The following is a 27,485-nucleotide window of genomic DNA, read 5'->3' as shown; positions in this document are numbered from 1 at the left end:
CAGCTGAGGAAGAGGAAAGCCTTGATGACAGTCAGCCATTGTCTGGCCAGGGCAGTGTACAGGACGAGTTAGCGGGCGAAGAGGAGGAGGAGGACGAGGAGGATGATGGGGATGATTATATTTGTAGTGAGGAAGCTTTTCCGGGGCCACTGGAAATTGGTGGTGCGGCAAGGCCGGGTTCTGGTTTTTGGAGGGACACAAGTGACGTGGATTTGCCTGAAACTGCCCCTCAACCAAGCACAACCGGAGATTTGAGAACTGGAACTTTGGCCCACATGGCGGATTATGCCTTACGTATCCTCAAAAGGGACACACGCATAACTAAAATGATGAACGATGACGATTACTGGTTGGCCTGCCTCCTTGATCCTCGCTATAAAGGCAAATTGCAAAATATAATGCCACATGAGAACTTGGAACTAATATTAGCAACCAAACAATCAACTCTTGTTGACCGTTTGCTTCTGGCATTCCCTGCACACAGCGCCCGTGATCGTTCTCACACGAGCTGCAGGGGCCAGCAGACCAGAGGAGTTAGAGGGGCAAAAATCAGAAGTGGCGTTGGCCAGAGGGGTTTTCTGACCAGGTTGTGGAGTGATTTTGCTATGACCGCAGACAGGACAGGTACTGCAGCATCAATTCAAAGTGACAGGAGACAACATTTGTCCAGTATGGTTACAAACTATTTTTCATCCCTTATCGATGTTCTCCCTCAACCGTCATTCCCATTTGATTACTGGGCATCAAAATTAGACACCTGGCCAGAATTGGCAGAATATGCATTGCAGGAGCTTGCTTGCCCGGCAGCTAGTGTCCTATCAGAAAGAGTATTCAGTGCTGCAGGTTCAATACTAACAGAAAAAAGGACTCGTCTGGCTACCCAAAATGTAGATGATCTAACCTTCATTAAAATGAACCACAACTGGATTTCGAAATCTTTTGCCCCACCTTGCCCGGCTGACACCTAGCTTTCCTATGTAAAGGTCTTGCCTGTGGACTATTCTGAACGACTTTTCCAATCTCGCAATTTGCAGCACCTGATTGTCCAGCATCCGACATGTTAACACCTCCCTAAATGTCCAAAGTCCCCACACGGGGCCGTGGTATCGCCACTTGGCACCAGCACCCGTGAGAGTACTGTTTGTCTGAAGAGGTGGGTGTGCCCGCTTTTGGTCGACGGCACTGCCACTAGGTCCCTCATAGTACAATAAAGTGTCTGGCGGAGGTGGTGCGCACCCAACGTCAGACACACCGTTGTAATATGAGGGGCCCTGGGCCTGTACCGCCGGCCACAAGACAGTCCCCCCCCCAGGTCAAACAGTGCTCTACGACTTGCAAAATTTTCTCTCACAGCTCCACCAATGTTTAGTCTATGCGCTGACATCCTTCAATGCCTGGCACTGTCAATACCATTGCATTGACATTTTTCTTATGTTAGGCCTTCGAAGCCTGTCTGCGGTCCCTCCTTCCACTAGGCCTCCACTGACCTGTCTACTGCTGCCCATGTTCCCCTGGAACCAATTTTAAATTGCCTACAGCCAGCCCAATTGATTATGTTAGGGCTTCGAAGCCTGTCTGCGGTCCCTCCTTCCACTAGGCCTCCACTGACCTGTCTACTGCCGCCCGTGTTCCCCTGGAACCAATTTTAAATTGCCTACAGCCAGCCCAATTTATTATGTTAGGGCTTCGAAGCCTGTCTGCGGTCCCTCCTTCCACTAGGCCTCCACTGACCTGTCTACTGCCGCCTGTGTTCCCCTGGAACCAATTTTAAATTGCCTACAGCCAGCCCAATTTATTATGTTAGGGCTTCCAAGCCTGTCTGCGGTCCCTCCTTCCACTAGGCCTCCACTGACCTGTCTACTGCTGCCCGTGTTCCCCTGGAACCAATTTTAAATTGCCTACAGCCAGCCCAATTTATTATGTTAGGGCTTCGAAGCCTGTATGCGGTCCCTCCTTCCACTAGGCCTCCACTGACCTGTCTACTGCTGCCCGTGTTCCCCTGGAACCAATTTTAAATTGCCTACAGCCAGCCCAATTTATTATGTTAGGGCTTCCAAGCCTGTCTGCGGTCCCTCCTTCCACTAGGCCTCCACTGACCTGTCTACTGCTGCTCGTGTTCCCCTGGAACCAATTTTAAATTGCCTACAGCCAGCCCAATTTATTATGTTAGGGCTTCAAAGCCTGTCTGCGGTCCCTGCTTCCACTAGGCCTCCACTGACCTGTCTACTGCCGCCCGTGTTCCCCTGGAACCAATTTTAAATTGCCTACAGCCAGCCCAATTTATTATGTTAGGGCTTCAAAGCCTGTCTGCGGTCCCTCCTTCCACTAGGCCTCCACTGACCTGTCTACTGCTGCCCGTGTTCCCCTGGAACCAATTTTAAATGGCCTACAGCCAGCCCAATTTATTATGTTAGGGCTTCCAAGCCTGTCTGCGGTCCCTCCTTCCACTAGGCCTCCACTGACCTGTCTACTGCTGCCCGTGTTCCCCTGGAACCAATTTTAAATTGCCTACAGCCAGCCCAATTTATTATGTTAGGGCTTCGAAGCCTGTCTGCGGTCCCTCCTTCCACTAGGCCTCCACTGACCTGTCTACTGCTGCCCGTGTTCCCCTGGAACCAATTTTAAATTGCCTACAGCCAGCCCAATTTATTATGTTAGGGCTTCGAAGCCTGTCTGCGGTCCCTCCTTCCACTAGGCCTCCACTGACCTGTCTACTGCTGCCCGTGTTCCCCTGGAACCAATTTTAAATTGCCTACAGCCAGCCCAATTTATTATGTTAGGGCTTCCAAGCCTGTCTGCGGTCCCTCCTTCCACTAGGCCTCCACTGACCTGTCTACTGCTGCCCGTGTACCCCTTGAACCAACATCAGAAAATATAAAAATAAGTATTTTGCTTATAAAAAAGAAAATACTGGAGAGATATCAAATGCAGACATTTTAACATTAAAAACAAACACATACAACAAAAATCTGGTACAGTACTAAAAATGGCCACCAGCTACAATAACTTTCTCCTGCAAGTAGTTAACTGAAAGTTTTTTTCAATTTAAAACACAGATATGGCATCCACCGAGTGTTGTCCTGTCGCGTCTTCTTTATATTATTGCCAAGAAGATGCAAAACAATGAAAATAATAAAATCATTATTTACCAAAAAAATAGAGTAAGTCAAAACCACATTGCAAATAAACATTCATTACAAATAAAGAAGCAGGTCGCGTTCGAGGGTGAGTATATACCTAATAAGAATATAATCACCCTCGGATGCGCCCTGCTTCTTTCCGACAGCCTTCCTTCCTAAGAATCAGCCCTTCCGTGGTGTAGAGAGAGGGTTTGTTACACTCCAAGGTGTTCCCCAGGTTGCCTTTCCTGAGCTTCGATCTTCATGCTCTCGTTTAGTAGTTGTCGGAAAGTAGGCTGCATTAGGCCTACAAATTGGGTATGGGGTGGAGAGAGATGGTGTGTTACACTCCAAGGTGTTCCCCAGGTTTCCTTGCCATTGCTTCGGTCTTCAGACTCTCGTTTAGTAGTTGTAGAAAACTACACTGCACTAGGCCTACAAAATGGGTATCGGGTGGAGAGAGATGGTGTGTTCCACTCCAAGGTGTTCCCCAGGTTTCCTCGCCAATGCTTCGATCTTCATGCTCTCGTTTAGTAGTTGTTGGAAACTATGCTGCATTAGGCCTACAAATTGGGTATGGGGTGTAGAGAGATGGTGTGTTCCACTCCAAGGTGTTCTCCAGGTTGCCTTTCCTGAGCTTCGATCTTCCGGCTCTCGTTTAGTAGTTCTTGGAAACTACACTGCATTAGGCCTACAAATTGGGTATGGGGTGTAGAGAGATGGTGTGTTCCACTCCAAGGTGTTCTCCAGGTTGCCTTTCCTGAGCTTCGATCTTCCGGCTCTCGTTTAGTAGTTGTTGGAAACTACGCTGCATTAGGCCTACAAATTGGGTATGGGGTGTAGAGAGATGGTGTGTTCCACTCCAAGGTGTTCTCCAGGTTGCCTTTCCTGAGCTTCGATCTTCCGGCTCTCGTTTAGTAGTTGTTGGAAACTACACTGCATTAGGCCTACAAATTGGGTATGGGGTGTAGAGAGATGGTGTGTTCCACTCCAAGGTGTTCTCCAGGTTGCCTTTCCTGAGCTTCGATCTTCCAGCTCTCGTTTAGTAGTTCTTGGAAACTACACTGCATTAGGCGTACAAATTGGGTATGGGGTGTAGAGAGATGGTGTGTTCCACTCCAAGGTGTTCTCCAGGTTGCCTTTCCTGAACTTCTATCTTCAGGCTCTCATTAAATTGTGGTTAAACGGAACAACTGCATTTGGCGTACTAGTTGGTTTGGGGCCTACTATCGGTGTCTGCCACTCCTTGCTGTTCTCCTGGTTTCCTGTCCTGAAATTCCGTTTTCAGGCGCTCGTTAAGTAGTTGTTAATGTTAGACTGCATTTGGCCTACTAGTTGGGTTGGGGCCTACTATCGGTGTCTGCCACTCCTTGCTGTTCTCCTCCACTGAACAAAGCTGTGCCGCCTGTTTACTACGGTTGCCAATTTTGAACTGCATTTCGACTACTTACTGATTTGGGCCTACTCTCTGTGTCAGCCTCTCATTCCAGTTGTCCTCCACTGCAATGCCCCCTGGTTATTCCTGTGTTATCAATTTTGAACTGCATTTAGCTCGACTCTAAAAAGGTCAAGGTCGCTCAACTCTACTCATGACATCTCAGTCTGATATGAGGTTGGAGTAAAAACCACAAGCAAGGATCCAATTTAAAGAAGACATTTCACCAATCTCATCATGACTGTTTTAATAAGAACTCATATTCCGCATGAAGCAATAATTCGGGAACATCTTTTCTTAGATCTTGGTGTTGTGCTGGTCTTCCATTATTCCTCTTAAAAATGTATGAATAAATTGACAACTGGGTGTTTCTAGTAGTGACACAGTCTGACACTGTCCATTCTGTGTTGACAGTGCAGACTGTGCAGGGACACACCTAACTAATAACACCCATTTTTGGTGAAAAAAAAAACAAAGGGAAGACACAAGATCTAAGAAAATAATATCAAGAATTGTCGTTTTATGAAGAGTACAAATATTTATAGAGACAGACATGTCAGTAGAGGTGACAACATTCAACATTTGCACCGCTTGCTTAGCCACAGCATCCAACACATAAACAAATCCTGGAGCATATTGTTAAAATATAAAAATAAGTAAGTCAGTCATTAGTAGCAAAAAAAGGAAAACTTCATTAATCTTTTTTGTCTCTTCCAATGTATAAAATAAGAACCCTTGCACAGGATGCAAGTTGGAAACCCACATACATTATTTAATATACCAGCTTTTTATGAAGAGCTGTGGATGATGGGCTTATAATTACATTGACCTAGGGGAATAGAAAAATGTTCTAAAAATAAAGACAGCAAGTAAATGTTCTATTTAAAACCTGCATTTTGCTAGAAAGGACATGTAACTGTGTCTACTGTAAATAATACTGGAAAACAGAAATACACAGGAAACAAATGCTAGAGGACCCAAAATACAGACTGTGGCTGCAGTAGGCGTATAACAATATTTATTGAAAACAAGCAGTAACCACCAACATGAAACCAATTCCAGCACACAAAGCAAAGCATTATATTAGTTCTGTAAGAAAAACACAAAGCCAGTCTCGCAAACACAAGTCAACAATGTGGAGCTTTAGTAGACAACAGACCTTAAATTCCATTGTAACTGATCTAATACATTCCAAACATAAAATATATACATTTGATCATTGATATTTCTTTTCCTTTGCACTATACAAAAGAAATGTATACATTTCTAAATTTGCTGCCATACAAATTAAAATTTTTCAATTCAATTAACATATTATAATCTCCGAACGATCAGCGCTTACCAAAGACTCCATACAAATTAGACTAATGTTCACCAAACCCCTTGATAGCGGCATTATTGGGGTCAGAAATTTAATGTGTAGGGGGCCTCCCAGGTCTTCACTGACAATTGAGGATGGCTAGAGAGGAATCTGGCGTGTTGGACTTCCAACGACCGTTCCTTGTGTACTCCAGCTGATAGGACACTTCCAGAGGAAGGCCGTGGTTCTTGTATACAGAACACAGGAGCGTTGGCTAAGCATTCCTTTATATGGATAATTTGGGAGAGACAGCTGTGGGACAAACTAATGTTTAAGGGGAATTTACTTATATAGTCTGAGATCCAAAGTAGCACAAGTTTCAGACAGACACCAAAATACTGGACATTACTCTGCTATTCCACTTTGCAACAATACTCTGCTTAACAGGATTCTTTACAGGGCCAACTACCCATCAGACAGAGGGGATTTTCGGAACCACAGTGCAAATGTGACTACAACTTGTGTACTACCATTTATTAGAAACGGTTAAAATCCAAGAAAAGGAGGCGCATCTTCCATGCTATTTTTCTCATTCTATAATTTCAAAGTCCTTATATTGTACGTTTTAAGGCACTACTACTAGCGACTAACAGCGCATAATAGCATAGCATCAATGCCTTGCGGTGATGTAAGAAAGATCACCGGAGGTCATAGCTGAAGAACTCCCAGTCACTTTCTCATGCAGTGAGCGATGTTGTAATTTATGTGACCAAAGTTAATCAGCTGTGGACTCCAGTAACCTTTGTCACATCACTGCTACACACTGCAGCAGTGTTCTCATGCTCTTGTCTCAGTGTGAGCCGGCTGGCGTGGATAGTGGTTACATCACTGATGTGACCACTATCCAAATCAATTGGATCATCATGGGACAGATATGGATTATCTTCTCGTTGGACAGGTAAGGAATATGGTGGTTTATTACTTTTTGTTTTTTTACAGGGCACATGGGCTTCAGTGGATTGTTTTCTCGTCGGACAGGTGAGAATATGGTGGTTCAGTATATTATGTCTTTTACCAGGGACATGAGTAATGATGGATTATTTTCTTATTGGACAGGTGAGCAACATGGTGTTTTATTATTTTTTGTCTTTTTCAGGGGACATGGGCTTCAATGGATTAGGTGTAAAGGTGAGTATAATTTTGCTTTTTGATATATTTCAAATAAAGGAGTTAGTGTCTTTGTTCAATTAAAGGACTTTATTCTGGCTGGGTTTTTATTTACAATCTAGCTATTTGGTTAGTAATGAGGTCGTCTTATAGACATAAAACAGCTGACATCAACCCCAAACATATTACCTTACTTGCCAACCTCACCAGAGCAAGTGGGAAGAGCTGGACAAAGCGTCAGAAGTGATGCATCTAATAGATGCACCTTTTCTGGGGCAGCTGCAGGCTACTATTTTTAGGGTGGGGAGACCCCTTACCAGTTTGAGAATACCAGCCCTCATCTGTCTGCTTTAGCTTGGCTGGTTGTCAAAAATGGGGGATCTTGCTCTGTTTTTATAAGTAAATTATTTAAATAATCTAGAGGAAACGGCGTGGGACCCCTCTATTCTTAATAACCAACCATGATAAAGCTGACAGCTGGAGGCTGCAGCCCGCAGCTGTAGGCTTTGCCTGCACTGCTGGTTGTCAAAAATAGAGGGACCACAAGTTATTTATTGTTAATTTACATATTGCACAGATGCTGGCTATTGAATTCTCCCATCATCGTACACCTGCTCTAGCTGCTGTGAACGAAAGCAGGGGTAAGATAATGAGGGCAGTACTCTCATCAGCCGACGCATGTGACTGGTGTTAACCTTTTTACTGCTTGTGAGAGCTGCTGGCTCACGCAGTCATCTATGTGACAGCATGGGAACTGCAGCACTCTTACCTGCGGTAATGAACTTATCGTTGATCAGAGCCAGTGTTTCTCGCACTGTCACACAGATGATAGCCCGGAAAACACCCGATGATGTTCGAGCTTCCAAACCCGAACAGTAACACAGACTTCCTGGAGAAGTCCGTGTTTGGTGTTAGTGCATGGATATTAGGTGTTCGGTACAGACCCTGAACTTTACCGTTCTGGTTTGCTTATCCCTAATTAACTTTCCTGCATCTCACTTAACTACCCTACCAGACCTACAGTATCTATCACTGTAAACGACATGACACTTTCCCCTGTACCACAAGTTCACTGCCTCAGAGTAAAGGTACCGTCACACTAAGCGACGCTGCAGCAATACCGACAACGATCCGGATCGCTGCAGCGTCGCTGTTTGGTCGCTGGAGAGCTGTCACACAGACAGCTCTCCAGCGACCAACGATGCCGGTAACCAGGGTAAACATCGGGTTACTAAGTGCAGGGCCGCGCTTAGTAACCCGATGTTTACCCTGATTACCATCATTAAAGTAAAAAAACAAACACTACATACTTACCTACCGCTGTCTGTCCTCGGCGCTCTGCTTCTCTGGTCTGGCTGTGAGCACAGCGGCCGGAAAGCAGAGCGGTGACGTCACCGCTCTGCTTTCCGGCTGCCCGGCGCTCACAGCCAGACCAGAGAAGCAGAGCGCCGAGGACAGACAGCGGTAGGTAAGTATGTAGTGTTTGTTTTTTTACTTTAACGATGGTAACCAGGGTAAACATCGGGTTACTAAGCGCGGCCCTGCGCTTAGTAACCCGATGTTTACCCTGGTTACCAGCGAAGACATCGCTGAATCGGTGTCACACACACCGATTCAGCGATGTCAGCGGGAGAGCCAGCGACGAAACAAAGTTCTGGCCTTTCTTCCCCGACCAGCGACATCACAGCAGGGGCCTGATCACTGCTGCGTGTCACACTGGACGATATCGCTAGCGAGGACGCTGCAACGTCACGGATCGCTAGCGATATCGTCTAGTATGACGGTACCTTAACCCTTGACTTTGTCCAGTCTTTCAAACCACACTTCTAAGCTCTTAACACCGGGTGTCCTTCCACCTCCAACTCACAAATATTTACAGAATTTCTCCATTCCTCAACCACGAATCTACTAAAATGTTAAGGTACCTTCACACATAACGATATCGTTTAGGATATCGTTGCAACGTCACGCTTTTTGTGACGTAGCAACGATCCCGCTAATGATCTCGTTCTATGTGACAGCGACCAACGATCAGGCCCCTGCTGGGAGATCGTTGGTCGCTGGGGAATGATCAGGACCTTTTTTGGTCACTGATCACCCACTGTCATCGCTGGATCGGCGTGTGTGACGCCGATCCAGCAATGTGTTCACTTGTAACCAGGGTAAATATCGGGTTACTAAGCGCAGGGCCACGCTTAGTAACCCGATATTTACCCTGGTTACCATTGTAAAAGTAAAAAAAAACAAACAGTACATACATTCTGATGTCTGTCACATCCCCCGGCGTCCACAGGGTTAAAACTGCTTTCGGCAGGAGCGCTGCTAATGCACGCGCTCCGGCCGAGAGCTTCCCTGCACTGACTGTCAGTACCGGCCGTAAAGCAGAGCACAGCGGTGACGTCACCGCTGTTACTGCCGGCGCTGACAGTCAGTGTACGGAAGCTCTCGGCCAGAGCGCGTGCATTAGCAGCGCTCCTGCCAAAAGCAGTTTTAACCCTGTGGACGCCGGCGGGGGACGTGACAGACATCAGAATGTGAGTATGTACTGTTTTTTTTTACTTTTACCATGGTAACCAGGATAAATATCGGGTTACTAAGCGCGGCCCTGCACTTAGTAACCCGATGTTTACCCTGGTTACCCGGGTGCTGCAGGGGGACTTCGGCATCGTTGAAGACAGTTTCAACGATGCCGAAGTCGTTCCCCTGATCGTTGGTCGCTGGAGAGAGCTATCTGTGTGACAGCTCCCCAGCGACCACACAACGACTTACCAACGATCACGGCCAGGTCGCATCGCTGGTCGTGATGATTGGTAAATCATTTAGTGTAACGGTACCGTTAGTGAATGCCCTCCACATCTCCTGCCTCAATTAGTGAAATATTTGCCTTTCAGCTAACATTCTTGTATCTCCAGTCCATCTTTAACTCTGCTGCCCTATTAATCCTTCTCTCCATTCATTACTCCTTTATCTCTCAGCTTTGCAAATCTCTTCATTGGCTTCTAGTTTCCCAAAACTTGTAACAGTGACCTACAAGATTGTCAATAATTGGAGCTGCTGCAACCCCCAACCTACAGTCTCTTTCCCCATTAACCTGTGGACTGTAAGCAAGGTGTAGCGTTTGCATCCTTGCATGCTTCCCTCCTCCCCCACCAAGGACATTGACTCACTCACTGCTGCGACTGCCCCTGTCCTGCACTTCCTCCTCCTCTTGTTGCTGCCTGCAGTCAGCGCATGGCTCTCAGATCCCCAGGCACTGTGCTTAGGGTACGTTCATGGGCTCCATCCTTCTTAAAGGGCAGAGCACCATCCTAAAATTTCCTCAGCCAATGACTGGAAGACACTTATTATTTAAGGCACCTCCAAGTGTATACTCTGCTTGTCTGCATGCTTGCTGGTTCTCAGGTCCCCTGTTCTACTTTATCTTCCAGTACCTGCCTGTCCCTACCTGTTCCAGCCTGTGCCTGCTATACCAGCTGTACTTGCCATACCTGCATGCACTTGCCGTGCCCATCTGTATACCAGCTGTACCTGCCTGCACCTGCCAGTGCCTGCCTGTATACCAGCTGTACATGCCTGAACTTGCCATGTCTACCTGTATTCCAGAATTATTTGCCTTCACTTGCCTTGCTCAATTGTATATCAGCCATGCCTGCCTGCACCTGCCGTGCCCATCAGTATACCAGCCATACTTGCCGTCACTTCCTGCACCTGCCAGTACCTGCCTGTGGATCAGCTGTACCTGCCTGCACCTACCAGTGCCTGCCTGTATACCATCTGTTACTGTTTGCACTTACCAGTGCCTGCCTCCTCTCCAGCCATCCCCACCAGCACCTGCCTCTCCTGTGCTCCTGCCATGCCTGCATGCACCATCTGAACTTTCCCTTCTAGGCCATTCCAGTTTCCTGTCCATTGGGGGTCAGCTGCTGTGTGTTGGAGGTCTGTTCTGGTTTAGCACCAGGTGCCCATCAGGAGACAAGTTTAACACTACCATCAGGGGCTCTAGCTAAGAGTCAGGTGGTAACCTAGTTACGCCCCTCAAGGCTCTCCTTGGATCACAGCACTGTGGGTTCCAGCACCACCCCAGTTACACTAGGGCAAGGTCCCCATAAGAAAGGTCCTCTTCCCTCTCTACTATTCTATCACTGTTAGTTTATTGTAATATATATATATATATATATATATATATACAGTGGGGCAAAAAAGTATTTAGTCAGTCAGCAATAGTGCAAGTTCCACCACTTAAAAAGATGAGAGGCGTCTGTAATTTACATCATAGGTAGACCTCAACTATGGGAGACAAACTGAGAAAAAAAAATCCAGAAAATCACATTGTCTGTTTTTTAACATTTTATTTGCATATTATGGTGGAAAATAAGTATTTGGTCAGAAACAAAATTTCATCTCAATACTTTGTAATATATCCTTTGTTGGCAATGACAGAGGTCAAACGTTTTCTGTAAGTCTTCACAAGGTTGCCACACACTGTTGTTGGTATGTTGGCCCATTCCTCCATGCAGATCTCCTCTAGAGCAGTGATGTTTTTGGCTTTTCGCTTGGCAACACGGACTTTCAACTCCCTCCAAAGGTTTTCTATAGGGTTGAGATCTGGAGACTGGCTAGGCCACTCCAGGACCTTGAAATGCTTCTTACGAAGCCACTCCTTCGTTGCCCTGGCGGTGTGCTTTGGATCATTGTCATGTTGAAAGACCCAGCCATGTTTCATCTTCAATGCCCTTGCTGATGGAAGGAGGTTTGCACTCAAAATCTCACGATACATGGCCCCATTCATTCTTTCATGTACCCGGATCAGTCGTCCTGGCCCCTTTGCAGAGAAACAGCCCCAAACCATGATGTTTCCACCACCATGCTTTACAGTAGGTATGGTGTTTGATGGATGCAACTCAGTATTCTTTTTCCTCCAAACACGACAAGTTGTGTTTCTACCAAACAGTTCCAGTTTGGTTTCATCAGACCATAGGACATTCTCCCAAAACTCCTCTGGATCATCCAAATGCTCTCTAGCAAACTTCAGACGGGCCCGTACATGTACTGGCTTAAGCAGTGGGACACGTCTGGCACTGCAGGATCTGAGTCCATGGTGGCGTAGTGTGTTACTTATGGTAGGCCTTGTTACATTGGTCCCAGCTCTCTGCAGTTCATTCACTAGGTCCCCCCGCGTGGTTCTGGGATTTTTGCTCACCGTTCTTGTGATCATTCTGACCCCACGGGGTGGGATTTTGCGTGGAGCCCCAGATCGAGGGAGATTATCAGTGGTCTTGTATGTCTTCCATTTTCTAATTATTGCTCCCACTGTTGATTTCTTCACTCCAAGCTGGTTGGCTATTGCAGATTCAGTCTTCCCAGCCTGGTGCAGGGCTACAATTTTGTTTCTGGTGTCCTTTGACAGCTCTTTGGTCTTCACCATAGTGGAGTTTGGAGTCAGACTGTTTGAGGGTGTGCACAGGTGTCTTTTTATACTGATAACAAGTTTAAACAGGTGCCATTACTACAGGTAATGAGTGGAGGAAAGAGGAGACTCTTAAAGAAGAAGTTACAGGTCTGTGAGAGCCAGAAATCTTGATTGTTTGTTTCTGACCAAATACTTATTTTCCACCATAACATGCAAAAAAATGATAAAAAAAAACAGACAATGTGATTTTCTGGATTTTTTTTTCTCAGTTTGTCTCCCATAGTTGAGCTCTACCTATGATGTAAATTACAGACGCCTCTCATCTTTTTAAGTGGTGGAACTTGCAATATTGCTGATTGACTAAATACTTTTTTGCCCCACTGTATATATATATACTAGCTGAAGAGCCCGGCGTTGCCTGGGCATAGTAAATATCTGTGGTTAGTTATAGCACCTCACTTCTCTTATTTTCCCATCACGCCTCTCATTTTCCCAATCACATCATTCATTTTCCCCCTCACATCTCTCATTTTCTCCCTCACATTTCTCATTTTCTCCCTCACTCCTCTCATTCCCCCCTAACACTTGTCATTTCAACCTCACATCTGTCATTTTCTGATCACTCCACTATTTTTCCTCACTCCTCTCATTTTGCACTCACACCTTTTCATTTTCACCTCACACCTCTCTTTTTCACCTCATCACCTCAGTATATACATGTTTGTCATCTCCCTTATATATAGTATACATCTGTATGTCATCTCCTGTATATAGTATATACCTGTATGTCATCTCCCCTGTATATAGTATATACCTGCTGTGTGTCATCTCCCCTATATATAGTATATACCTGAATGTCATCTCCTTCTATATATAGTATATACCTGTATGTCATCTCCTCCTGTATATAGTATATACCTGTGTGTCATCTCCCCTGTATATAGTATATATCTGAGTGTCATCTCCTCCTGCATATAGTATATACCTGCATGTCATCTTCTATATATAGCATATACCTGTATGTCATCTCCTCCTGTATATAGTATATACCTGTGTGTCATCTCCTCTGTATATAGTATATATCTGAGTGTCATCTCCTCCTGCATATAGTATATACCTGCATGTCATCTTCTATATATAGCATATACCTGTATGTCATCTCCTCCTGTATATAGTATATACCTGTATGTCATCTCCTCCTATATATATATGTACCTATATGTCATCTCCTCCTCTATATAGTATATACCTGTGTGTCATCTCTCCTGTATATAGTATATATCTGTGTGTCATCTCCCCTGTATATAGTATATACCTGTGTGTCATCTCCTCCTGTATTAGACCTCGTTCACACGTTATTTGCTCAGTATTTTTACCTCAGTATTTGTAAGCTAAATTGGCAGCCTGATAAATCCCCAGCCAACAGGAAGCCCTCCCCCTGGCAGTATATATTAGCTCACACATACACATAATAGACAGGTCATGTGACTGACAGCTGCCGTATTTCCTATATGGTGCAATTGTTGTAGTTTGTCTGCTTATTAATCAGATTTTTATTTTTGAAGGATAATACCAGACTTGTGTGTGTTTTAGGGCGAGTTTCGTTTGTCAAGTTGTGTGTGTTGAGTTGCGTGTGGCGACATGCATGTAGCGACTTTTGTGAGATGAGTTTTGTGTAGCAACATGCGTGTAGCAACTTTTTGTGTGTCGAGTTGCATGTGACAGGTTAGTGTAGCAAGTTGTGTGCAGCAAGTTTTGCGCTTGGCGAGTTTTGAGCGTTGCGAGTATTATGTGTGGTGCCTTTTGAGTATGTGCAAGTTTTGTGTGAGGCAACTTTTGCATGTGTTGCAACTTTTGTGCATGTGGCAATTTTTGCGCGTGTGCAAGTTTTGCGTGTGGCGAGTTTTTCATGAGGAGAATTTTGCACTTGTGGCGAGTTTTGCAAGAGCCTAGTTTTTGCATGTGGCGAGTTCTGCGCGTGGCGAGTTTTGAGTGGCGACTTTTGTGTTGACTTTTAGGTGGCGAGGTTGGTGTATGTGTGGTGAAATGTGTGCTGAGGGTAATATGTGTTCAAGCACGTGGTAGTGTGTGGCGCATTTTGTGTGTGTTCATATCCCCGTGTGTGGTGAGTATCCCATGTCGAGGCCCCACCTTAGCAACTGTACGGTATATACTCTTTGGCACCATCGCTCTCATTCTTTAAGTCCCCCTTGTTCACATCTGGCAGCTGTCAATTTGCCTCCTACACTTTTCCTTTCATTTTTTCCCATTATGTAGATAGGGGCAAAATTGTTTGGTGAATTGGAAAGCGCGGGGTTAAAATTTCACCTCACAACATAGCCTATGACGCTTTCGGGGTCCAGACATGTGACTGTGCAAAATTTTGTTGCTGTAGCTGCGACGCTTCCAACACTTTTCCTTTCACTTTTTCCCCATTATGTAGATAGGGGCAAAATTGTTTGGTGAATTGGAACGCGCGGGGTTAAAATTTCACCTCACAACGAAGCCTATGACGCTCTCAGGGTCCCGACATGTGACTGTGCAAAATTTTGTTTCTGTAGCTGCGACGCCTCCAACACTTTTCCTTTCACTTTTTTCCCCATTATGTAGATAGGGGCAAAATTGTTTGGTGAATTGGAACGCGCGGGGTTAAAATTTCACCTCACAACGAAGCCTATGACGCTCTCAGGGTCCCGACATGTGACTGTGCAAAATTTTGTTTCTGTAGCTGCGACGCCTCCAACACTTTTCCTTTCACTTTTTTCCCCATTATGTAGATAGGGGCAAAATTGTTTGGTGAATTGGAACACGCGGGGTTAAAATTTCGCCTCACAACATAGCCTATGACGCTCTCGGGGTCCAGACGTGTGACTGTGCAAAATTTTGTGGCTGTAGCTGCGACGCCTCCAACACTTTTCCTTTCACTTTTTCCCCATTATGTAGATAGGGGCAAAATTGTTTGGTGAATTGGAACGCGCGGGGTTAAAATTTCACCTCACAACGTAGCCTATGACGCTGTCAGGGTCCAGACGTGTGACTGTGCAAAATTTTGTTTCTGTAGCTGCGACGCCTCCAACACTTTTCCTTTCACTTTTTTCCCCATTATGTAGATAGGGGCAAAATTGTTTGGTGAATTGGAACGCGCGGGGTTAAAATTTCACCTCACAACGAAGCCTATGACGCTCTCAGGGTCCAGACGTGTGACTGTGCAAAATTTTGTTTCTGTAGCTGCGACGCCTCCAACACTTTTCCTTTCACTTTTTTCCCCATTATGTAGATAGGGGCAAAATTGTTTGTTGAATTGGAAAGCGCGGGGTTAATATTTCACCTCACAACGTAGCCTATGACGCTCTCAGGGTCCAGACGTGTGACTTTGCAAAATTTTGTTGCTGTAGCTGCGACGCTTCCAACACTTTTCCTTTCACTTTTTTCCCCATTATGTAGATAGGGGCAAAATTGTTTGGTGAATTGGAACGGGCGGGGTTAAAATTTCGCCTCTCAATATAGCCTATGACGCTCTCGGGGTCCAGACGTGTGACTGTGCAAAATTTTGTGGCTGTAGCTGCGACGGTGCAGATGCCAATCCCGGACATACACACATACACACACACACACACACACACACACATTCAGCTTTATATAGTAGATTGTATGTAAACCCTTTCATCATGTACAACGCCATGGAGTCAATGATGCTTTAAAAATAAATAATAATAATTAAAAAAAATACTGTTATAATAAATAAAGTTCAGATTTCCATTTGTTAAATGAAAAGTAAGACATTCTCACACCAATTGTCACCTTACTATGTCAATATAAGTATAATCCTTTCAACTGACCTTTTCTAAACAAGACTGTGGGAAGCAGCATTGTTATGCACTTGCTAATAGTCACCAGAATAGTCTGTTGTTTTGCTTGTGCTGTCTATGGCTGACCATACATCACCTTTAAGGTTCATAAACTACATCCAAACAAAGAATTAATAGGATTAGGAACAGCTTAAACTTCAGCTTCTCAACCTTTTTACAACTGTTTCATCAGACAAAAACATGACGATGCCTAAGCCAGCAGGTCAAAGTCCATGGTAAATTTAAATTCTTCAAATTAATTAATGCTAATGTTTTTTCACCTACAGTACATTAAATGACTAATTACTACAATCATAATGTTTAGTCAAAGTGGAAAATAGCTAAATGACTAACTACGGTATGTATAATCAAACAAAATGGTTTCTACAAATCAAATATTTCCCATCAGCATAACAACAACCATAAAAAGGGTTTCTTCATCTCAGACATTTTTGCCATAACACATGATATACGAGTGCAATCATTCAGCTGAGGTGATGAAAACTAAATCTCCGAGCAGTCATAAATACTCGGAGGTCACCCAAGCGTGCTCGGGAAAACAACAAGTACACTTGCTCATCACTAGTCTCTACCTCACAACCTCTTCAAGGAGGAGTTTACATAGTTTAAGGTTATTTGTGTCTTATTTAAAAACGAAGTAATACAAGTAAAAGAAGTGTGAAAGAAAAACAACAATACTATAGTCACAGTAAATTCTTGGTTAAAACCCTCATACATATTAGATTAGAGATGGCCGAACCCACTGATATCAGATGGATTGGCTGACATGGACCTCTCAACTCTTAAGGTACCTTCACACTGACCAACTTCACAACGATATCACTAGCGATCCGTGACGTTGCAGCGTCCTGGATAGCGATATCGTTGTGTTTGACATGCAGCAGCGATCTGGATCCTGCTGTGACATCGTTGGTCAGAGCAGAAAGTCCAGAACTTTATTTCGTCGCTGGATCTCCCGTAGACATCGCTGAATCGGCGTGTGTGATGCCGATTCAGCGATGTCTTCACTGGTAACCAGGGTAAACATCGGGTTACTGAGCGCAGGGCCGCGCTTAGTAACCTGATGTTTACCCTGGTTACCAGTGTAAATGTAAAAAAAAAAAACACTTCATACTTACATTCCGGTGTCTGTCACGTCCCTCGGCGTTCTGCTTCCCTGCACTGTCAGCACCGGCCAGCCGTAAAGCAGATTACAGCGGTGACGTCACCGCTGTGTTTTACGGCCAGCCGGCGCTCACAGTCAGTGCAGGAAAGCACAGCGCCGGGGGACAGACACCGGAATGTAAATATGTAGTGTTTGTTTTTTTTACATTAGCACTGGTAACCAGGGTAAACATCGGGTTACTAAGCGCGGCCCTGTGCTCAGTAACCAGATGTTTACCCTGGTTACCAGGGGACTTCGCATAGTTGGTCGCTGGAGAGCTGTCTGTGTGACAGCTCTCCAGCGACCACACAGCGACGCTGCAGCGATCGGGATCGTTGTCTAGATCGCTGCAGCGTCGCTAAATGTGACGGTACCTTTACAGATGATCCATGTTGACGTTTAATTTGCAAGTTCCTAGTTGCCTTTTACGTCATCCCATTAGACAACAATGTAAGCTGCATGTAACTTGGCTATGTAGTATTACAGCGAAAATTTAACAAGTAAAAAAATTACATGACATCTGTAGTGTTGAGCGAGAACACTCGTTGCTCGGGTTTTCCCTAGCACGCTCGGGTGGTCTCCGAGTATTTGTTAGTGCTCGGAGATTTAGTTTTCCTTGCCTCAGCTGCATGATTTACAGCTACTAGACAGGCTAAATACATGTGAGGAATGCCTGTTTGTTAGGGAATTCCCACATGTAATCAGGCTGTCCAGCAGCCGTAAATCATGCAGCTGAAGGACAAAAACTAAATCTCCGAAAACTAAATCTCCGAAAGCAAAATCTCCGAGCACTAACAAATACACAGAGATCATCCGAGCGTGCTCCTGAGCAGCAAGTGCTCATCACTAATGACAAGTTTTGTGAGATAACTTTAGTGGCACTGCAAAGAGGGCAAACCTGATTGGTTGCATGTTGACTATGTGTGTGCATTGTGTGTACGGCTTATAAATAGGAGTATATATTCCTGCCACCTTCAACTCAAAAATATTTCACAGATCCGTACATTCCTAAACCAAGAATCTGCAAAAACCCTAGTCAATGCCCTCATCATCTCCCGCCTTGACTACTGTAACCTCCTGCTCTGTGGCGTCCCCTCTATCACTCTCGCACCCTCCAATCTATTCTAAACTCTGCTGCCTGACTAATCCACCTGTCCCCCCGCTATTCCCCGGCCTCTCCCCTCTGTCAATCCCTTCACTGGCTCCCCATTACCCAGAAACTCCAGTGCAAAACCCTAACCATGACATACAAAGCCATCCACAACTTGTCTCCTCCATACATCTTTGACCTCGTCTCCGGGTACTTTCCTGCACACAACCTCCGATCCTCACAAGATCTCCTTCTCTACTCCCCTCTTATCTCCTCTTCCCACAATCGCATACAAGATTTCTCTCGCGCATCACCCCTATTCTGGAACTCTCTACCACAAGATATCAGACTCTCGCCTACCATCGAAACCTTCAAAAAGAACCTGAAGACCCATCTCTTCCGACAAGCCTATAACCTGCAGTAACCACCGATCCACCAAACCGCTACACAACCAGCTCTACCCTCGCCTACTGTATCCTCACCATCCCTCGTAGATTGTGAGCCCTCGCGGGCAGGGTCCTCTCTCCTCCTGTACCAGTTGTGACCTGTATTGTTTAAGATTATTGTACTTGTTTTATTATGTATACCCCTCCTCACATGTAAAGCTCTATGGAATAAATGGCCCTATAATAATAAATAATAATAATATATTAATCTCTACGTTATAGGACCATAGAAACTCCATGTCAGTACCTATCACCTCTCTTTCTGCTTCAATCACCGGGCCATGTTGCACTCTTGTTGCAGACGTCATGAAGCAACAGCACAGTATTTTTGTGTGATCCTGAGACTTGTGACTTGTACTATCCTGGCCAGGAGCTTAATGGTTAACTTTTGTCTTGTTATTGACCTTGGGTGGGGCTTTTGGTTATTTAAGATCCAAAATACCTGTTCCCTATTGCTAGTTATAGTTCTTCTAGTCCCACAGATGCTGTCAACCTTTATCCTGCTTGTTGTTCCCTGCTGATATGACCTCGGACTCTGTTCTGACCTTCTGATCTGCCTGACATTTCTCCTACTGTTCTGGATTTCCTCGTTTTGACCTTGACCTGTATTCTGACCATCCCACCATAATGACATTTCTGCTCTTGCTTTGGGCATCCTGGTTTTGATGGGGTTTTCTGGCCACCCTTTTCCAGTTACCTCCACCAGCCATTCTACCACATTCACCGACCCATGACACACTGCAACGTGAAAATTATAGTGTCACTTTGCATCAAATCGTTGTCAATGGGGTTGCGTAGTGAGACCAACAAGCTAGTAAATTAGTGCCGCAATCATAACAAAATATCTTTCCATGTTGGGTTTTTGGTTGCTGGTCGCTAATAATTTACAAGTGAGAACATTTTCAATTATGTCACCTTTAAGAAAGTATTGCTTTGGTCACAACTGTTTCTAAGGTGCCAGTATTCCTGCCAATAAATTTGGTGTTGATCTATTTCCAGTGCAACCTTTCACCAATTGGCAGTAAAAATATTATAAGACACACACCCTCAATGAGCACCTCTCGTAGCTATGCTACAGCATTTACGACAAACAAATCTTTAATGGATCCAATATATCACAAATAGGTATCATTTTGGCATATAGTCGTCAGGTTTAGGTTTCAGACTTTTTACAGTGAGGTCAATGGGCAAACCTGAAAACAGTGTTAAAGCAATATGTGGTAAAAAAAAAATCTAAGAAACTATCCCAATCTGCAAGAAAACATTAATAACAAAAAAATCTAAAAACAAACAATAAAGTATGCAACAAGTTGACTTTTCCTTTACAAGATAAACAACAACATGTGATCTACCAATCTGCACTACAAATTTGGTTACAGGCGTTGATTCAACGGTGGTACTTCCGGAACATAGAACCAAAACAACTCTATAGGCAACAGAACTAAAAAAAAAAAAGACCATTGTAGAACATTCTGACATTTGACGTAAGGGATCAAATGCTGTCTAACACACAGCCCATGAATGGGATTCCCCTCCCCCCACTCGGGGAGCTTGAGGAAACTCCAAATATACACACACCATCTGCAATGTGAATACCTGGCATTTTTACAGGTTTTTTTACCCTCCATACGAAAATAAATATGGGAGGAATAAGCTAGTGCACTACCATACTCAGCATAACCCATCCCCCATCATTTCTTTAGATACCAAAATACAAATTACGAAGCACAGCGGAATTATCACATTACAGGACCAAACATTACTATGTCTTTGGAGTTATTTTCAGTTTTTAACAGGAAATATCTACAGGTAAAAGCATGTGTACCGACTAAAGTCATCAGAAAGCGCTGCAGAATATGTTGGTGCTATATAGGTTGCATATAAAGGGTATTATTGTTACAACACAAGCTGATAGTGTAGGAGAAAATTGAGCTTTGGTTATAGAGGTTGGGGGAGGGGAAGGGGGTATAAACTCGACAGAAATGAATGGGTAATCTCACTTACCTCACACTTAATGTAGTCTAAAAAGAGACAGCTGTGTAGTTCCGAAAAGCAGGCTGGATCAACTTCTTGCTGGAACAGAACTCCTAGTCCATTGACTTCCTATAAACTCTGCATGATAACTCTTCTCGTGTAGACCCTGGGGGGGGGGTTTCACATACCAAAATATCAACCACTGTTGTTCTTGTAAATCCACCAGAGTTAAAAAAAAAAAAAAAAAAATCACCTAAGAAAATAATTTTGAAAAATCCTCCAAAAGTCTCCAAAGACGGTGTAAAGTTTAGTTTTTATTAGGACTGTTGTGTCTGGTCATGGGCTGCTTGGGCTCTTTATTTTCTGGCTGTGGCTATGAGAATACAGGGCTAACTAGTTCATTAGCAGAGTTAGTTAGTCTGTGTTTGTGTGTGAGTGAAGCTCCCACAGACACAGCAGCAGCAGCTAGAAGAGGGGGGGAAGAGAGAGGAGAGAGGGAGCGAGAGACTGGCAGGGAAAAAAGAGATCCACACGCACATACAGAAAGGGAGACACTGAGCGAATGACCTCCAGGAGAAAAAACACCAACTGACCTGAGCTGGTGATATTTTATCACAATATTTCCTTCCTTACCCATACACAAGGTCATGATTGAGATATTTGCCTTTGTGTAGACCTCCTGTTTACATTAAACAAGGGTAAAACAAAGGTCTGGATATTAAAAAAAGGTCTGCGATTAATTCTAATTGCACTGATCCCCAATAAAAAGGCGAGAGATACAGTCCTGGAGCAATGAGGTTTCAATCGGCGTCAATGGGGGAAGGGAAATATGGCTACCGAATAGATCTGTGTTTATCTCGTACTGTATATCTGTTAGTGTGTGCATTATCGGGCACGGATATGAAGGTCGGCGCATAAATCGCAAAATACACTTCCATTTTAGACGTCGTTGTAGGCGTGCATTCATAATGTGTATGGTACATATAGGTATCTAGATGGTTATTAAAGACGCACATGTAACATATAGTACAAAAAACAGCATAATAGAAACACTCACAACATAACCGTATAAGATACACAACAGTAAACGTATATATCGCTAAAAAATATCTAATAAAAGGTACCGTGACGGTATGAAAACACACCGTGACCCTTGAGACGTTAATGTCTTTTTCTTTGCTTTTTTAGATACACAAATAGAAAAATTGGTGGACTTACAGCATCTCCATAATTGTGAGTCAGCAGAATGGATTACACTAAAAATATTAATCAATGACCCCCCAAAAAAAAGTCTTATTTTCAGATTCTGTGTGCCGCCCCGGTCTGGTGCTAAACGGGTTAGCACGTATTTTCTTTGATCCTTACATATTACTGTGGAAGGAGAAAAGAAATAAAAAAAAAAAGACCAAGAAAGGCTTACAAAGCAAGCATAAGTACATGATGCAACATTGCCCTGATTACATGTGCTTCCCTTCCCCCATGGCTTGCGGTGGGAGTGCTGTTTTTTCCGCCTGTAGGGTCACATTGTGGTTGATTGATTCTCCTTTCGCCTTGCTCAGTCATTCAGATTTGGAAAGTAAATAACAAGTTGACATCATTACAGCTCTCTGCATTACTGTGACACATTCCTCCGCTACCACGCAACGTCTAATAGAGGCGCACCAAAACAGGAATAGAAGCCTCAGCTTTGTGATTTTCATTCTGCAGTTAAAGGCGGTTGGATTTCTATTTTCCGCTGTAAAAGCTTTAGGTTTTAGATCATGTTCTTCATCAAGCATCAAGGTTACCTCCTTGGATTAGCCATTGGATTCCGAAAGATACATTTATGCTGCGACGACATAAATAACAGATATGAAAATATAAAAACAAGGGTTGCAAAGGTCTGGTGACACATAAAAACCCAATTGTTTTCATGCTGAGTATATCAGGTGGCTACAAATGCTTAAAGCTTATCGCTAGATGAAAGGGAAGATGGTTTATCTGACAAATGGAGATGAAACGAAGTAGTAGCGCCTACCAATAGGTGTGGAGGTATTTTTATGGCCTAGATGTAAAACTGTTTCATTTGTGGTAACCATCAAGCCACTAGCCGAATGCTCTTTGGTAGCAGCAAAACGTCTTCAGCCCAGATATTGCATTACTGATGCCCGAAATGGGGTTTACAAGCAGCAGGATGACCACCACCTCGATAAAGATTGTTTTTGTCAAATAAATGTATAAATGTGATGCCGGATCTATATGACCTAAATATTCAGAAGGTGCTTAGCTTGATCAATGACAATATGTTACATGATGTGATCTAATATTACATCAAAGGGAAATTACCAGCTAAAAATGACTGCTCGACCCAAGTACAGTCACCCTTAGCTTGGCCAAACAGATCGGGGCTCCTTCCCATCTACTTGTTTGGCATCAATCATGGCCTTCCTCTTCCTTTTACTTTGACTTAACAAAAGTGAGAGAAGAAGAGTTGAACTGTTTGGTCACACCAAGTGTGCACCGAACATCTAGGCTTGGTTTCAATGGTCATTTTGTGTTGAAAGGAATGTCAATGAATCCTGATGAAAGCATCCTCAATAGTAAATGTCAGTAGAAAAGAGATTCAAACAAGTTTGATTTTTACTTTAGAGCCTTTGTTGTAACAGGAGAGAAGCCACCATCATAACTGTTCACCAGCAGCTTATCTCTATCTTCCCTTTTAAGATAAAGACATTATTTTTGTATAATATGGATTTTTGATTCATTGACATGCTCTAAAGACAGTGTACCAATAGACATAGGACATTACTCACAATGATCACCAGAAAACACCTGTCTTGATGTCGAGTATGGATGGAGTGCGAAGCATCTGATTCATTACGAAGCATGCATCTCTTAATAAATTAGGCGAGGCTCAAAGTGTGCACCAAATCTTACTCCAGTCATAGCCTGGAGTCATAGACTAGAGTAAGATTTGTGATGTAAGGTATTCAACCGTTTAACATGAATTTGATGAACAGGGATTGCTCCCTGTGACATCCCCAACCCACCTATTTGTCAGAGCTGGTCAGAAAGGACATAAAGATAATAATAATCTTTATTTTTATATAGCGCTAACATATTCCGCAGTGCTTTACAGGTTGCACACATTATCATCGCTGTCCCCAATGGGGCTCACAATCTAAATTCCCTATCAGAATAAAGATGCTAAAAGCTGCAAAATTTACGAATTTTCCAAGCTTTTTTGCTCCAGAATTCTGTAATAAAAGCTTTAATGAATCAAGGTCTATATCATTATACTAGATGGTGGCCCGATTCTAACGCATCGGGTATTCTAGAATATGCATGTCCACGTAGCATATTGCCCAGCCACGTAGTATATTGCCCAGCCACGTAGTATATTGCCCAGCCACGTAGTATATTGCCCAGTCACGTAGTATATTGCCCAGCCACGTAGTATATTGCCCAGCCACGTAGTATATTGCCCAGCCACGTAGTATATTGCCCAGCCACATAGTATATTGCCCAGTCACGTAGTATATTGCCCAGCCACGTAGTATATTGCCCAGTCACGTAGTATATTGCCCAGCCATGTAGTATATTACCCAGCCACGTAGTATATTGCCCAGTCACGTAGTATATTGCAAAGTGACGTAGTATATTGCACAGCCACATAGTATATTTCCCAGTTACGTAGTATATTGCCCAGCCACATAGTATATTGCCCAGTCACGTAGTATACAGCACAGAGCCACGTAGTATATTGCCCAGTTATGTAGTATATTGCCCAGTGATGTAGTATATTGCCCAGTGACGTAGTATTCAGCACAGAGCCACGTAGTATATTGCCCAGCGACATAGTATATTGCCCAGTGACGTAGTTTACAGCACAGAGCAACGTAGTATATTGCCCAGCAACGTAGAATACAGCACAGAGCCACGAAGTATATTGGCCAGTTATGTAGTATATTGCCCAGTTACGTAGTATATTGCCAAGTGACGTAGTATACAGCACAGAGCCACGTAGTATATTGCACAGCGAAGTAGTATACAGCACAGAGCCACGTAGTATATTGGCCAGTCATGTAGTATATTGGCCAGTCAGGTAGTATATTGCCCAGCTACGTAGTATATTGCCCAGCCAGGTTTGTCACAGGTTAAAAAATAAAAAATAAACATATACTCACCTTTCCGAGGGCCCCTTGTAGTCCACGGCAGCTTCCGGTCCCAGGGTTGGCATGAGAGCAGGACCTGTGATGACTTCGCGGTCACATGACCGTGACGTCATGGCAGGTCTTTCTAACGCAGGCGCGCAGGGCCGGTGATGACGTCGCGGTGACATGACCGTGACGTCATGGCAGGTCCTTCTCCCATACCATCTTTGCCTCCGGAACCTGCAATGGAAGATGGCGGCCGGCGCGAGCGACTACGGAGGGTGAGTATAGCAGGGTTTTTTTAAAATTATTTTTAACATTACATTTTTTACTATTGATGCCGCATAGGCAGCGTCAATAGTAAAAAGTTGGGGACATACAAGGTTAATAGCGGCGGTAACGGAGTGGGTTACCCGTGGCAAGACGCGGTCTGTTACCGCTGGCATTAACCCTGTGCTAGCGGTGACCGGAGGGGAGTATGCGGGCGACAGGCACTGACAGCGGGGAGTAAGGAGTGGCCATTTCCTTCCGGACTGTGCCCGTCGCTGATTGGTCGTGGCAGCCATGACAGGCAGCTGGCGAGACCAATCAGCGAATGAATAACCGTGACAGAAGGACAGACAGACGGAAGTGACCCTTAGACAATTATATATAAGATTATATGTGACATCAATGTTAATGCTTGCCCCATCTCTTTCTGCTTTTGCCAGAAGACTGCATTGAGCCTTCACTGCAGGCAACATTAGTAGATAACACAGTCTTAAAGGATCTACTTTAAGGATGTATCTTTAAGGATCTACTGTGTGATCCTTGGGAACTTGTCCAGATAGGGGACTTAGGGGTTAATGTCTATCTCTGTGTTTGTTACCTCCCTGCTGAAAGCCCTGCATGAGGCTGCTGGTATTTAAGTTTTTGAAGCCCTTTTCCACAATGCCAGTTATACAGTTCATCTTGATCTAGTCCACATCCCTGCTGTCTGCTCCAATGGCACTAATTCCTGTTTTGTTATTCTTTATCAATTATTTTTTTGTTTTCTGACCTTGGCTCATTTTCTGACCACCTGCTTGAATCCCAATTCTGTGTTTGACTTTGATCTTCTTGTAATGATACAGCTTGATGATCCCTCTTGCCTCCAACTTGCTGCACCTGCCAGCAGCCTACTCTATGGCCTCAACCCAGAGGAACCAGTATACGTCCAGATTGCTGCACAGTGGTTAAAGAATGAAGGACAGGGCGGCCACTGGGTTCTGGTAGATGGAGTGGCCATCTTTACACCTTTTGCAAATCCCTGTTAAGGATACGTTCCCATGATCAGGAAGTAGCAGTGCTTTGGACCCAGCGTATGTTCGCTGCACCCAGAACACTGCATTCTAATCACGCAGGTAAATATGCATGTGTTCACTGGACCATGCAGATTTACCGCATCCAAATACATTCTATTGTGGAAAATTCTGTTGCAGAGACTATCGTGTCCGTGAGAGAAATTGATGTGCTGCGGCTCGTAAACCCGCGCCACATGTCGGTTTCCGCAGGTGATCCACGGGTGCACATACACGCATAGTGGAGATGGGATTTCTGTAACATTTGGCTTCTGTATAATTATGCAGCATCAAAACCGCAGCAATTCCTGATTGTGGGTGCATACCCTAAAAACTGCCTGGTATTCATGCAAAGAGCCTGTATGATATTATCTCTTGGGAGGCCTATAGACATCACATTAGCAGACTTTAGCCACAGGGGATTCAGAGGTCCCTGGTGTTAAAGGTTTTCATTGGATTAAACCAATTATGACAGATTCTACTAAGTCTTTAATGTGCTTTGGGGGCTGTTAGACCTTTCTTTTATGCACTTATGGAAAACATTAAAGTTGATCCTACCCAATTCATCCTATTTCCATTCTCTGATAAAAGTACTGTTAGAAATAGAATAAAATGATTGGGCTGGCATTTATCACATATCTGTGGGCTTCTCTAGAGTATTATGAGTATATAGCGTTACTCAGATGTCTGCTAAAGTAGAGGTTATTGATCTATGTCAGTCTGGACTTACTATCTTTCATACGCTGAAGACTTGTGTGCATAATACTGACGTGTTATATAACGACAGAGTGATACTTACATGTAAACTTATGAGATACGTCTACTAGTCATTATAGAATATGTAAGAGCATGAACCTTTAATGTTATTTTGGATGGTTGCTAATGATAATTGACTAATAAACAAACTGGTAGCAATGTGTATACAGTATTTCAGAATATGCTGCTGCTATATTATCAACAAGAAATAAATAAATATCTATGTGATAGTCTTAACAATTCTTGGAATCAGTCATTCTTAATTGCTAGATGGTAGCCCGATTCTAACGCATCGGGTATTCTAGAATATGTATGTAGTTTAT

At 44.0% G+C, this 27,485-nt stretch overlaps 1 protein-coding gene across 3 annotated transcripts in view; it reads right to left on the bottom strand.

The window, feature by feature from the left end:
• The window catches only part of TBL1X (transducin beta like 1 X-linked), a 561,477-nt gene extending 539,144 nt beyond the window's left edge, over positions 1-22,333 (bottom strand). Inside the window, exons 1-2 of one of the 3 annotated variants that reach the window (XM_069761581.1) lie at positions 22,173-22,333; positions 20,985-21,120 (exon numbers count right to left, since the gene is read on the bottom strand). The gene's annotated coding sequence lies outside the window, so the exon portion shown is untranslated. Of the gene's footprint in view, positions 1-20,984; positions 21,433-22,172 lie in introns of those variants that run through there. The other 2 variants (XM_069761583.1, XM_069761582.1) reach the window with 2 other exon arrangements.
• Positions 22,334-27,485: the final 5,152 nt, after the last annotated feature.

Source organism: Ranitomeya imitator, chromosome 3 (genome assembly GCF_032444005.1).
Source record: "Ranitomeya imitator isolate aRanImi1 chromosome 3, aRanImi1.pri, whole genome shotgun sequence".
Lineage (NCBI taxonomy): Eukaryota > Metazoa > Chordata > Amphibia > Anura > Dendrobatidae > Ranitomeya > Ranitomeya imitator.
The sequence above is the reverse complement of the archived record's forward strand: the minus strand, read 5'-3'. Positions and strand labels throughout refer to the sequence as shown.